The sequence below is a fragment of the Natator depressus genome, chromosome 16 (assembly GCF_965152275.1).
Source record: "Natator depressus isolate rNatDep1 chromosome 16, rNatDep2.hap1, whole genome shotgun sequence".
NCBI classification, from domain to species: Eukaryota; Metazoa; Chordata; order Testudines; family Cheloniidae; genus Natator; species Natator depressus.
In genome coordinates this window covers 1,108,375-1,122,675 of record NC_134249.1, presented here as the reverse complement: position 1 = coordinate 1,122,675, position 14,301 = coordinate 1,108,375, and the positions used below count along the sequence as shown (strand labels likewise).

The window sequence follows — 14,301 nt, the reverse complement described above, 5'->3', positions numbered from 1 at the left end:
CCGCTCTCCGCTGGGACACTCTGTTGGGGTTCAGGCTCCGGCTGAGCCTCTTGTGTAGGGTTATGGGCTGCTGCCGGTTCAGGTTCGGTGGGGCCTTCTGGTGTTGGGGTTGCAAGTACTGGATTCAGTGCTGGCAATGGGTCTGGTGCTGGTTGTTCCGCTGGTTCCGGTTCTGGGACTGGTTCCATCTGGGGCTCTGGGACTGGATCTACTACCGCTGTTGCAGACATTGGCTTGAGATCCGGGTCCATCACCTCTGACCAGGTCCTAATAGAAGTTACCGGAACAGAGCTAGGCGTCACGGCTTGTTTAGCCTGGCTGCGGGTGACCATTCCCACCCTCTTGGCCCGCTTCACATAATTGGCCAAGTCTTCCCCCAACAGCATGGGGATGGGATAATCATCATAGACTGCAAAAGTCCACGTTCCTGACCAGCCCTGGTACTGGACAGGCAACTTGGCTGTAGGCAAATTGAAAGAGGTGGACTGGAAGGGTTGAATCGTCACTTGGATCTTGGGGTTGATTAAATTGGGGTCCACTAAGGAAGCATGGATAGCTGACACCTGTGCTCTGGTGTCCCTCCATGCGGTGACCCTCTTCCCGCCCACACTCACAGTTTCCCTCTGCTCCAAGGGTATCTGGGAGGTATCTGGGCCTGCAGATCTTTGGTGTAATTCCGGTGCAATGAACTGTAATCTGTTGGGGTTCTTGGGGCAGTTGGCCTTTACATGCCCCAGCTCGTTACATTTAAAACATCGTCCAGCTGACGGGTCACTGGGGTGAGGTGGGTTGCTGGAGAATGGGGTGGTGGGACAATAAAGTGTCTGGAGGGTTCTTTGGGAGGTAGATGGGGCTTTGGGCAGCCCCCGGTGATAGGGTGTGGTCTGGGGTTGTCCCTTCTGGTCTCCGCTCCAACTGCGACCAGTTTTCTTCTTCTCTGCCACCTCCACCCATCTGCTCCAATCTCTCCTGCCTCGATTACAGTTTTGGGCTTCCCATCTAGGATGTATCTTTCTATATCCTCAGGAAAACCCTCTAAGAACTGTTCCATTTGCATTAGGAAGGGCAAATTTACTGGAGATTCAACACTTGCTCCTGATATCTAGGCATCCCAATGTTTCACAATGTGGTAAGCATGTCGGGTAAATGACACGTCTGGTTTCCATCTTAGGGCTCTGAACCTCCGACGAGAATGCTCGGGTGTTATCCCCATTCTGACTCTCTCCTTGGATTTAAACAGTTCATACTTGTTCATGTGTTCTTTAGGCATTTCAGCCGCCACCTGAGCTAAGGGTCCACTGAGCTGTGGCCTCAGCTCTACCATGTATTGGTCGGTAGAGATGCTGTACCCAAGGCAGGCCCTTTCGAAGTTTTCTAAGAGGGCCTCCGTATCATCGCCTGCGTTGTAGGTGGGGAACTTTCTGGGATGGGAAGTGGTACCTGGAGAAGGATTGCCAGGGTTTTTGGTATATTCTTCTGAGCCTTTACCTTCTCCATCTCCAGTTCATGCTTCCTCTCTTTTTCCTTCTCCTCCTCCACATGCTTCCTCTCTTTTTCCTTCTCCTCCTCCACATGCTTCCTTGCCTCCATTTCCCTCCTGTGGGCAGCCTCCTGTACCTCCTTCTTCATCCGCATGAGTTCTATCTGTCTTTCATGTTCCTTTTGTTTTTCCTCAGCCTGAAATCTGGCTAATTCCAGCTTTTGTTGAGCCGTGGAGTCTGTCATCCTAACCTCTCTGTTTTTAACTAACTTTACACCTGAGGTTTAGAAATAAAACAAACAAAACTTGGCTTGTAAAATTTTGCTGTGCTGGAATAGGATACCTATTCTCTGATAGTGATTATCAGCCTACAGAAAAAGACAATTCCCTTTGTCTCTGCTCTGGCCCCAAGTCAAAGCAAAACCCCCAACTACTTGGAAACCTGCTTTCCAGCAGCCCCAAAGGAAAAAAATTTCCTTTTCAAACCTGTGCTCCTTGAAAAAAAAAAAATCAAAATCCTAAAAAAAAAAAACCCTGCCACTTTTGTCTCCGGGCAAATGGGTAGAACACCCTCCCCTTTACTTTTAGGGGAAAAAAAAACTCAGGTTTGTGAAGACAGTGAATTTCTCTGCAGGAGATTAACTCCTCTGCCTCCAGGCAAAGAAAACCTGCAATTCACAAAGATAATCCCCTTTTGTCTCTGCTCTGGCCCCAAAGCAGAGAAAAAACTAGCTGCTTTCAGTTGGACCTCCTTTCCAGCAGCCCCAAAGGAAAAAAAAAATCTTTCCTTTTTAAAATCGTTTTTCTGGTTCAAAAAATCTCAAATTGATCTCAAAATGATTTCAGGTTAATCCCACCACTCTGCCACCATGTCAAGGTTCCTTCCCTACTCTGAACTCTAGGGTACAGATGTGGGGACCTGCATGAAAACCTCCTAAGCTTACTTTCACCAGCTTAGCTTAAAACTTCCCCAAGGTACAAATTATTTTACCCTTTGCCCTTGGATTTCCACTGCCACCATCAAACTTTATCTGGGTTCCTGAAAAAACGTTGTTTGGACCCATCTTTACCCCCAAAATCCTCCCAACCCTTGCACCCCACTTCCTGGGGAAGGTTTGGTAAAAATCCTCACCAATTTCCATAGGTGACCACAGACCCAAACCCTTGGATCTTAGAACAATGAAAAAGCATTCAGTTTCCTTACAAGAAGACTTTTAACAGAAGTAAAAAAAAAGAATCACCTCTGTAAAATCAGGATGGTGAATACCTTACAGGGTAATTAGATGCAAAACATAGAGAATCCCTCTAGGCAAAACCTTAAGTTACAAAAAAGACACACAGACAGGAATATTCATTCTATTCAGCACAGCTATTTTCTCAGCCATTTAAAGAAATCATAATCTAACACATATCTAGCTAGATTACTTACTAAATTCTAAGACTCCATTCCTGTTCTGTCCCCGGCAAAAGCAGCATACAGACAGACACAGACCCTTTGTTTTTCTCCCTCCTCCCAGCTTTTGAAAGTCTCTTGTCTCCTCATTGGTCATTTTGGTCAGGTGCCAGCGAGGTTACCTTTAGCTTCTTAACCCTTTACAGGTGAGAGGATTTTTCCTCTGGCGAGGAGGGATTTTAAAGGGGTTTACCCTTCCCTTTATATTTATGACAGTCATAAAAAACAACAGCTGTATAAGGAAGCTAGTCTATGTTCATACTTTCCAAATCTATTATAGTTTTTCAGATACACATATTTTATCATACACATTATATGCTTTTAAAGTGTGTATTAATATTTCAATTTCAATTCAAATGTCCAAACAATCATTACATTGGCAACACAGCATGTAACTAATTCACAAACCTCGGGGATGGGAGGGTTGGGGAAATTCAGGGGGTGTAGGAAATCCCTGCCTGCGCTCCAAATGGGGGGCCTGAACCCCGCCCTACTCACCGCTTTCCAACTGGGGGGCCTGAGCCCCGCCCTCCTCACCACACCCTCGAAGGGAAGCCAAGCGCTGGGTGAGCACTTAACGCTTATGGGGCAATTCTTTCAGGCTCTCCAGGGAGCCCACATCACTCTGCTGTAGGAGGGAGCCCTCAATACGAAGCAAAAGCTCTCAGACAGGCCAGCCAGATCAGCACAGCCACGTGAAGGCAGAAACAGAGGCAAGGAGACAGAGCTTTCACCTCCACCACATAAGATGCAGCCAGCCATCTGGGAGGAACCTGCTATATGCCCAGAGGCCTTTATTCCTCCAGCCTGCGAGGACAGAGGGGATGTCAGGAAGTTTCCCCTTCAACCCCACACACAAAAGACCCTTCTTAGGAAAGGCAAAATCTTGAAGAGAAAAAAACACCCAGAAGGATGCCAAAGTTATAGATTTTTATTATCTTGGGGAATAGCTCAACACCTGACCAGGGACTTGAACCCTGAACCCTCAGATTAAAAGTCTGATGCTCTACCAACTGAGCAAGCCAGGCTCAGAAAGAAAAAGGGCAAGTACATACAGAGGAGAAACTAGTCAAGAAAAAGAGAGCAGGAAACAATAGAGGAAACCTGCTACTCTCTCTCTATCTCTTCCCAGCCTTAGCCCTGGTCTCCTCCTCCCTCCAGCACCCTGGGGCATTTTTCCAGCACAATGCCCAAGTCAACTCCACCCTCCCCAAACTCTAGAAGGCCCAGCTCATCAACCTGGCCACTCTGACAGCCTCCTCTCCAGCCCTGACCAATAGGGAGGAGGATTGAGTCTCCCTCCCTCAGGCCCACCCTTCAGCTTTCCTGGGTAAAGACCATCACTGCCAAAGTGACTTTGGGCCAGCAGGTCAACCAAGAGGGCTGCCTCCTAGGCCTCGCTGGAGCCCAGCTGCAGGACTCAGAGTAAATCCAGCTCACATCCCTCCCTCTCTCTTCTCCTCTCCCCCTCCCCTTGGCTTTCTCAACACCTGGCCCCACAGCAAACCAGAGACTGGTGCTTTCTGGGCCTGCTCCTGCAGATGTAGGTTTCTATCCTGCTATTTAAGGACTCAGCAGGAGAGAGGGGCCTTTCCAGGAAATGGCCACAGCTTCTGGGAGTCCATGCGTGGCTTTGGACACCACAAGGAACCATTCGGCTCCTGGCACACAAGGCAACTTAAAAACCTGAGTGTCCGGATACGGGCTCAAAGCTTAGACGAAGGGTCTGATGCTTTACCAACTGAGCTATCCAGGCTTGCTGACAGGTTCTATCCCTTTCACCACAAGAGCAAGTGGGCAGGCAAAAGAGAGGCAAAAAAAGTCCCAGAAACCCCTCCTCTTTTTCTCCGCAGCCACTGCCTATCAGCAGGATTCCTCTTCCTCCTCCCTCTTGTGCCTCAGTGTGACTAAATCTCCGCCCCTAGACAGCCAGCCCATCCGCTGCATCCCAATCCCCCATGCCTAAGCCTCCCTGCCCAAGTCCTGCACCTGGCTCCATAGAATTAAGTCTCACATCTTGCTGGGAACTCAATTTCTTGTGCCCAGAGAGTCTCTGCCCCCTACCTAGATGACCCGAGAAACACAGTGTCCGCCTTTTCTAAAGAAGTGCTTAGACTCCCTCATCATGTGGTCAGATGGATAAGGCATCTCCCTGTGGATCAGATGATTCAGGATTTGACTCTCCTTGTGGCTGTACTTGCTTTGGTTGAAAGTCCTGCTTTCTTCAGGGATGGATCCTCTTCTTGGCTGCTCAGGCCAATGCTCTGGCTTCAGCTAGACCCCCGGGAAGGAGTTGGGTTTGGGCATCACAAGGGTTAGGGCGTGAGCCCAGGTGCGTCCAGTCTAGCCTTTGCCATTCCTGACTTGCCAAATAAAATGGGATGCAGCCCGGGCTAGTGTGTAGAGCAGTTTCCCTCCTCCAAATGTGCGGCTGTCCCTGTGCTTGAGGGGGCTAAATAGCGCCTGGGAGCCGGGTGTTTCTCTGCTTTCTCTGTTCACTGTGGTGGAAAATTAATCACTCATTGTATTTGGTTCAGAACAAGCCCGAGGCCAGCTTTATTCAAGCATGCGCATACAGGGAGAGTCAGCTGGAGCTGCTCTGGCGTAAACAGAAAATACAGGAGTTCATGTAGTTGAAAACCACAATTGGCCAAACACACTTCCACCAATGGAGCTTTCCCTTATTTGGCATGTAATGCGAGCCTTAACAGTAGTTTTGCCTTATTTGGAATATAACAAAACAAGCTTTTCCTGTTATTGACAGGTTGTTCTTTTGCGGTTAGCGATCTTTCCTAATTTCTAGCTGTTAGGGTTACATTTCTTAAGTTGTGCTGCTGCAATTGTCCCACAATGGAATTTTTCTTACTCTCTTCTTAGGCTTCATATACACAGTTAGCTTGACCAAAGTTTTGGGCCTACTTAGGTGTACTGTGTTTTTCCTCCACTCCACCAGCTGGGGAAAAGCCTCTTGGGGAAAAATCTCCTGCTCCACTGCAAAACTGAGCACCTTGAGTGGGAACAGTCAGAGGCCCCACCAGCGGGGCTGGCCCTGCTTTCCTACCATCTTCTGATGCTGGCCGCAGAGCGACAGCAGCTGCCCCACATGCTGGTCTGTGGGTGGCCTTCAGTGGGTATTTGGCATGCCAGGTGGCTGGGAGCAGACCGGCCAAGTGTCTTTGTGGCTGTCTGCTGGCCACACATAGGCATGGTCCTCCCCTCCTCTTGCCCCACCTTTGGTTCTTCTATGGCTTTTAAGCCTTCCCTTGGAGCTGTCAGCACCAGCTGCCTCTGCTCTAGGTGCCCAGAGGAGGAAAGGTGTGCTGGACTCCAGCCTGGGACTTTTCCTCCTTCCTGCATAGCCCTGACTATGAAGCCTGGCCCTGCCACTCCTTTCTTCAAGCTCCATGTGGGCAAGAGGAAATGTGTGGCAGCAAGCACAAGGGCTAAACTTGTAGGCATCAGGTGAAGCAGCAAGAATCCCAACTACCAGGTCAAACCACAGGACTGCAGGCATTGGTAGTCAGTTCAAGATCCCCAACCAACTGCAGCCATCCCGATCAAAGACCTGGACCAAGTGGGCATGAGTCACCCAGCAGGAGAGAAACAACTCGCTCTTGTACAAGTGGAGACAGGGAAGGTGAGCACTGCAAGCTCCAGGGCTTTACCCCAAACCAACACAAGGTCCCACTGAGATTTGAACTCAGATTTTAGGATTCAGAGTCCTGAGTGCTGACCATTACACCATGGGACCAGTTTATACTGCTTTTGCTGGACGTCGGTGACCCTCATGGGGCTGGCTTGTGTAAGGGGGCTGTTGGCCCCATACTAAATCTTAGTGAGGTTTTTTTGGTTGGCTAGTTCCCAATACCAATAGAAGGGGGAACGGTCAATGGGAAATCAGGACCCTGAGACTGACAGTCACCAGGGGCAATGCAAAGAGGCCAAAGCTCCAAGTTAGCTGGACTGACAGGCCAGGCAGCCTAATGAGGGAGTCACCAGGCCAGGGGGTCCCATCCTCCATGTGAGCTGGAACTACCTGGGCCAGAGTGGGGCCGAGCTAAGGTGGGAGCAGGAGCCCAAGAAGAACTGGGGAGCAGAGCTGCACAGGAGTAGTGCCAAAAACTGCTACCTATAGGAATTTGCTACCTGTAGCAGTTACTGATACCTGACATTGTTCTTATTTGCTGACTTGTCCTAATTTGCTAAAACTTGACAGTGGCATGGGATAGAAGCATAAAGTCTTCGGCCTCCAAACGACCCTGCCTGGTGTATGTCTGTATCTATTACCTCTTCATACAGGGTTGCAAAATATAGAGTGAGGTCATTTAAACATCATTTATTTTGCAGCTTCATTTACTGTGCTAACAATGGAGCATCCTGACACTGATACTTCTGCCCAAGTGACCTGTGGGTTGGATTCAGTTTAGTGGGACACGGGACACGTGGAGGATAATTTAAACTCTTAATTTCCTTAGGGTTTCCCTTCAACATACTTCAAGGAGGGTGCGAGCTCTTTATTTATTACAATAGCACAAGGAAGTCGGTCACACAAGTGACACAGTGACCGTTGCGAGTCTACGCTGACGTAACGAGCGTTAACATAGGCTTGTAGTGTAGCTATGGCCTTAGGGCTATGAAATGTTTGGGGGAGGGGAGACCAAGATTCATTCAGGTGTTTAGGCTCCAGCTTTTGTGGAAGTGGCTTACTGCACCCTAAAGGCTCAGGAACAAAGAGGCCCATAAGAACACAATATCATGTCTTTATTCACATTTCTTGACTTCAGGGTGTATAACTCCTGTTTTTAGATTCTTGTGGTTGTCAAGCCCTCTTGGGGTTGTAGATGTGTGTTTGTTATGTTTTGAAGGGCAAAGCAATAAATGAGTTCAACAAAGAAATTAGATCAGTTCCTCCGGATAAGTGCATCAGCTATTAGCCAAGATAATCAGGGATGCTTCCCCATGTTCTCTGTGTCCCTAAACCTCTGACCACCAGACGCTGGGAGTGGATGATGGGATGGTTCACTCACTGATTGCCTGTTCTGCTCATTCCCTCAGAAGCCCCTGGCACTGGCTGCTGCCAGAAGAAGGATACTGGACTACACTAATTATTGGTCTGATCCGCTATGGGAGTTCTGATATTCAGTGAAAATTGTCCCTTTAACTCTCCAGCCTGGGCTGTCTCTTACAGTGCTGTGCTAGCGACAAGCAGCAAAAGTCCTCCAGGTGCTGCGATCACTCAGCCAACAACCTGCAGTGACACACCCAGCCTAGTAGCATGAATGTTCTGTAAGCCACTCATGAATTACACGGAGAGAGACACCAGCACATCTCCCCAGCCCTCAGCCTTGCACCTCAGAAATGTACCGTCTTCCACTGCTCAAGAACGTCTCTTGAACTGTGCAAGCTCATTAATTAGTTCACCGCTTCCTCCAAAGAAAGTGGCCATACGCCAGACTTTATAATCTGAGCAACTTTCCCAAGCTCTTTGGACACTCACTAGTAAATATAAAACATTAAAGTAAGTCTATTAACTACAGAAAGATAGATTTGAAGTGATTAGAGGTGTTAGGCACAGAGGTCAAAGTTGGTTACATAACAAATAAAAATGGGATCAAAGTCTAAATTCTAACTTGAACAGACTAAGCAAGAATTAAATCAAATAACTTTTGTCACCCCACTGGATGTTCCAGGCAGCTTTGAGTTCTTACACAGGCTGAATTCCCTCTCAGCCTCAGACCAATCTCCCCAGTTCAATGTCTTTCTCTTCTGGATGATCTTCCAGGTGTGAGATGGGGGAGGTGTGACGTTATTGACATGAACTGGGATTGTATAGATCATTGTTGCAACCAAAGTCCTGTAGTGGCACCAAATCTTGTATAAAGGGGGTCAAATAAGGTGTCTAAGACGAGGTTATGGTTTGCTGGTTATAATTATGCTATCGGTATATGTGTATCGTTTTTGTAATTGAAGTTATCAATATTGGCTCTATACTGTCTGTATTTCAAACTATTGTGCTATGCTTCTGGGTGACACCCCAGACAAGTTGGTGTCAGCTGTGCCTAGGCTGCTGGATGGCCTATTAAGGACCATCAGCTACACAATTGACCCATTGAGAGAAGGCAAATACACCCTGTGACTCAGCAAAGTATGCAGGGACTTGCCCATGTGACGCCAAACTCCATTTTGCTGTAATTTTCCACAGTGAGAACAAAGCGGGGATCTTACACCTGGAAAAGAATATAAAAGGCTGATGCCTCATCTCCATCTTGTCTTCAATCCTGCTCCCTGCCTCTGGAGGGACTTTGCTACAAACGGGAGCCCTACACATCCCAGCTGGGGATGTTCTCCAGAGACTTGATTTGAACCTGCAATTTATTCTATCACTGCTGCAAGCCAGAACAAAGAACTCTGCCATTACTGTTTGTAATTGATTCCATGTAACCACTTCTAGCTCTCACCTGTATCTTTTTCCTTTTATGAATAAACCTTTAGATTTTAGATTCTAAAGGATTGGCAACAGCGTGATTTGTGGGTATGATCTGATTTGTATATTGACCTGGGTCTGGGGCTTGGTCCTTTGGGATCAGGAGAACCAGCATCGTTACCAGAGATGAGAGGCCATTTGGTGGTGTAATCAACCCTCATTTATATTTTATCTTCAGATGCTAGAAAGACCCTTGCTGGGACATGGGAGTTAGGTAGCCCCCATTGCGTACCGTGCCCTCACTGAGAAGTCTCTGGGAGCGTGGATTCTTCTTGATGGGCCACCAACACACGTCTTGTTGGTCCTGATGTTGGCTGCTCCTTTGTTGATACTGAAAAGCTAGCTGCGGGCCTTTCCCACTTACCCCATATTTCAGGAATGAACAGATAGCAATACATGATAACTTCACATACAGTAAAAAAAAAAGGAGTACTTGTGGCACCTTAGAGACTAACCAATTTATTTGAACATAAGCTTTCGTGAGCTACAGCTCACTTCATCGGATGCATACTGTGGAAAATACAGAAGATGTTTGTTTTTATACACACAAATCATGAAAAAATGGGTGTTTACATACATTGTATCACATACAATGATAGCACATGCAATCCAACAGGATAGTGATGTTCAATGGACCAAGACTTTTTAAACCATATCTAACAGGGCATGCTTTGTTCAAAGCATATCATAATCATAGCACAGCTGTGAATATGGGGGTCCAGGGTGCTACTTTGAGGTCCAGAGCGTCACATTCTGCCAAAGCCTTTTTCCGCTAGCAGAGGCCTCTCTGTGCCCAGAGCTCCTAATAGCTGCATGTCTGGAGGCAGTGGAGAACTCTGGTTCGGCATCTCTTTCTCAGTGAGCATCGGCAGTGGCTCTTGAAAGGCCTCCAGAGAGTGACCTTTCAGAAGAGCTCGCTGAAGAGCCTTTCTAGGAACCAGGAGCTCCTGGCTTGGCCTGTCAGATTTTCCTTGCTGAGACGACTGTATCTGTCGGGCTCCCTTTTTGGTATCTCTTTCTTCTAACCAGAAAAGACCTTCCTGGGCAATCCTTTAAATGCTTGTTCAAGACAGAGAGAGGCTTCCTTGTGGCTAATTCTTGGAATGCGGCAAATGACAAGTCTGGAGCTGATGAAAAGGTTACTGTCACTCAGAGTCAAGCCGAGGTTGCTGCGACCACAGCTGCTAGCAGGAAAAGAGTGCCTTAGAAACCCTCTCTCCCCTCAGATGTGGCTTTCTGTGTGCAGAGAGCCAGGCAGCTTGACATCGGGGAGGCCTTGCAGAAAACTATTTGGAATTTGGATGTGTTGTCTTGGAGCATCAAGTGGAGCAGTTGCCTAATACTTCCAGTGGCAGGCACCATGGCTAAGCTGGCTAACGCGCCTGTCTAGTAAACAGGAGATCCTGGGTTCAACTCCCAGTGGTGCCTTACTGCCTATCTTTTGTCTCCTCTGCTCAGAGTTTGCAATGTCTTTCTAGGAAACGGAAGAGACCTTTGTCAGCAATCCAAGAAATTGCTTGTTAAGGAAAAGGCTTCTTTTCAGAGGAAAGTTGGAAAGAATCAAATCACCAGCCTGGAGCTGATGAAAAGGCAAATGCGTTAGCAAGGAGGTTGCCTCGACTGTAATTCCTGTGACAGGAGAGCCTGTGTCTTTTGTCTTTTTTGTTAATTAAAATATCGGATCCAGCAGAAAACCCCGTTATACAAAGCAAAATGAAATCACTGACACAAAGCCATTGGAAATACCAAAAAAGGAATAATGCAGTCGCGAGTAACGCAGGGTTTCCAGGCCAGTCCTGTGCACTGAGCACCCCCTAAGGGTCCTGGGTGCTTAGCAGAAACCCGGAGGAACTGAAACCGGGCCTGAACATGAAACTCAACTGCTCCCAGTTGCTGCTGGAAAGCCCCGTCCTGCCTAGAGAGAAAGACCAGCAGGAAGGAATCAAGGCTCGTCCTGGTCCCAGAGCCCAGTCCACACCCGCCTCCACTCTGTTAGTCACTCACTTTTTTTTCCACCCACAGCCAGCTGGTTAACAGCCACATAAACCCAGTTAGCCATTGCTGCAGGGAACTGCCTTCATCGCTGAAGATGCTCCTGACAGCGGCTCTGCCAAAGGTGGTACATTGCTATGGCATCGATCAGGCGCAGTGTGTCCCATGACACCCGCCCACTATACAGCGGTCCCTGCTGAGCGTGCCCTTGCTGCAGCTGGTTCTGCTGGCGCCCTGTGGCTTGCCCTCCTTGATCCAGGAACAAGCCTCAGGCGAGCTGTAAATAATCCTGTCCAACCAAGTCTGGCATCTGCCATCATGTAGCCAGAAGTCCCCACACCTGCCGGGTAAAAAAACAAGCCACCAGAAAGTGGTCGATAGTTTCAAGTGGTGCCAGAAACTGACACAGCGCCCGGGGGCAACCTTTGCTCTGCACATGCCGGCCGTGCACGTTGGCATGGACGGACAGTTTCCCATGAACGATGCACCACCACAGGTCTCGGTACTTAACAGGCACCCGGGCCATGTGCAGATACTTTAAGGCTCCCGTCAGTAAGTTCCCAGCGAGATGTGAGACTTAATTCTATGGAGCCAGGTGCAGGACTTGGGCAGGGAGGCTTAGGCCTGGGGGACTGGGATACAGCAGATGGGCCGGCTGTCTAGGTGCAGAGATTTAGTCGCACTGAGGCACAGGAGGGAGGAGGAGGAGGAATCCTGCTGAAAGGCAGTGGCTGCGGAGAAAAAGAAGAGGGGTTTCTGGGACTTTTTTTTGCCTCTCTTTTGCCTGCTGGCTTACTTCTTGTGGTGCAAGGGATCGACCCTGTCAGCAAGCCTGGATAGCTCAGGTGGTAGAGCATCAGGCTCTTAATCTGAGGGTCCAGGATTCAAGCCCCTGTCCAGGCACTCAGCTTTTAAGTTGCCTTGTGTGCCAGGAGCCAAATGGTTCCTTGTGGTGTCCAGAGCCAGAGAGGGATTCCCAGAAGCTGTGGCCATTTCCTGGAAAGGCCCCTTTCTCCTGCTGAGTCCTTAAGAAGCAGGATAGAAGCCCACGTCTGCAGGAGCAGGCCCAGAAAGCACCAGTCTCTGGTTTGCTGTGGGGCCAGGTGTTGAGAAAGTCAAGGGGAGGGGGAGAGGAGAAGAGAGAGGGAGGGAGGGATGTGAGCTGGATTTACTCTGAGTCCTGCAGCTGGGCTGCAGCCAGGCCTAGGAGACAGCCCTCTTGGTTGACCTGCTGGCCCAAAGTCACTTTGGCGGTGAAGGTCTTTACCCAGGAATGCTGAAGGGTGGGCCTGAGGGAAGGAGACTCAATCTTCCTCCCTATTGGTCAGGGCTGAAGAGGAGGCTGTCAGAGTGGCCAGGTTGATGAGCTGGGCCTTCTAGAGTTTGGGGAGGGTGGAGTTGACTTGGGCATTGTGCTGGCAAAATGCCTCAGGGTGCTGGAGGGAGGAGGAGACCAGGGCTAGGGCTGGGAAGAGATAGAGAGAGAGAGTAGCAGGTTTCCTCTATTGTTTCCTGCTCTCTTTTTCTTGACTAGTTTCTCCTCTGTATGAACTTGCTCTTTTTCTTCATAAGCCTGGCGAGCTCCGTTGGTAAAGCCTCAGACTTTTAATCTGAGGGTCGAGGGCTCAAGTCCCTGGTCAGGTGTTGAACTATTCCCCAAGATCATAAAAGTCTCTCTCTTTGGTGTCCTTCTTGATGTTTTTTTTTCTTTTTCTCTTCAGAATTTTGCCATTCCTAAGAAGGGTCTTTTGTGTGTGGGGTTGAAGGGGAAACTTCCTGACATCCCCTCTGTCCTCGCAGGCTGGAGGAATAAAGGCCTCTGGGCATATAGCAGGTTCCTCCCAGATGGCTGGCTGCATCTTATGTGGTGGAGGTGAAAGCTCTGTCTCCTTGCCTCTGTTTCTGCCTTCATGTGTCAGTGCTGATCTGGCTGGGGGTATGGGGAATGTTTGGAGCTTTTGCTTCATATTGAGGGCTCCCTCCCACAGCAGAGCGATGTGGGCTCCCTGGAGAGCCTGAAAGCATTGCCCCGTCAGCGTTAGGTGCTCACCCAGCGCTTGGCTTCCCTTCGAAGGAGCGGTGAGGATGGCGGGGTTCAGGCTCCCCAGTTGGAGAAGGGTGCAGGCAAGGATTTCCCTACACCCCTCCTGAATTTCCCCAACCCCCCCCCCCATCCAGGTTTGTGAACTCATTACATAGAGTATTGCCAATGTAGTGATTGTTTGGACTTTTGAATTGAAATGGAAATATTAATACACACTGTAAAAGCATATACAGTGTATGATAAAATACGTGTGTCTGAAAAAGTATAATAGATTTGGGAAGTATGAACACAGACTAGCTTCCTTATACAGCTGTTGTTTTTATGACCATGTCAGAGCATTCATGTCGGTGATGTTGGCCAACCTAATAACTTCAAATGATGATTTGTAAGCAAAGTCTAAATGATCTCTCCCAGACAGCTAGTGATGAGCTGGGGGCTGGGGGGAAAGGCTTCAGGACCAGATTGTATTTACATTCACACCTAATCTACCGAGGTATCCAGCAAACAGAGCTGCCTTGCCCGAGTGATAGATTTTGGCTGGGGTTGGGTTACAAACCACTTGCATGCGGGGGGGGGCAGGGGGGTAATGAAGTGTTGTTGTTACTTTATGAGTAAAGGGCAGTAGAACAGTAGCCTGTGCTGCTGTTACACAGACAACACTACACAGGATCGTTTCAGGGAGCGAGGCAAGTTGTCACGTTTATTATAACGCAATTTGATTTATGACCAATAACTAATATCTAATACCTATGTACACACACACACACATCAAATGTTCTGCAGCCGGTAGATAGTTACCAGTCCTCAACATAGCTTGAGCTCGTGGCTTGATTTCACAGCTTGGGATC

General features: G+C 48.6%; 4 non-coding genes across 4 annotated transcripts; 2 read left to right on the top strand and 2 right to left on the bottom strand.

Moving 5' to 3' along the window:
- Nucleotides 1–3,888: 3,888 nt before the first annotated feature.
- TRNAK-UUU (transfer RNA lysine (anticodon UUU)) lies at nt 3,889–3,961 on the bottom strand. The gene has a single exon. It is a non-coding gene; the product is annotated as a tRNA-Lys (tRNA).
- A 2,651-nt stretch (nt 3,962–6,612) lies between these two features.
- TRNAQ-CUG (transfer RNA glutamine (anticodon CUG)) lies at nt 6,613–6,684 on the bottom strand. The gene has a single exon. It is a non-coding gene; the product is annotated as a tRNA-Gln (tRNA).
- A 4,087-nt stretch (nt 6,685–10,771) lies between these two features.
- On the top strand, nt 10,772–10,845 carry TRNAT-AGU (transfer RNA threonine (anticodon AGU)). Its single transcript has one exon. It is a non-coding gene; the product is annotated as a tRNA-Thr (tRNA).
- Nucleotides 10,846–12,239: 1,394 nt separating this feature from the next.
- On the top strand, nt 12,240–12,312 carry TRNAK-CUU (transfer RNA lysine (anticodon CUU)). The gene has a single exon. It is a non-coding gene; the product is annotated as a tRNA-Lys (tRNA).
- Nucleotides 12,313–14,301: the final 1,989 nt, after the last annotated feature.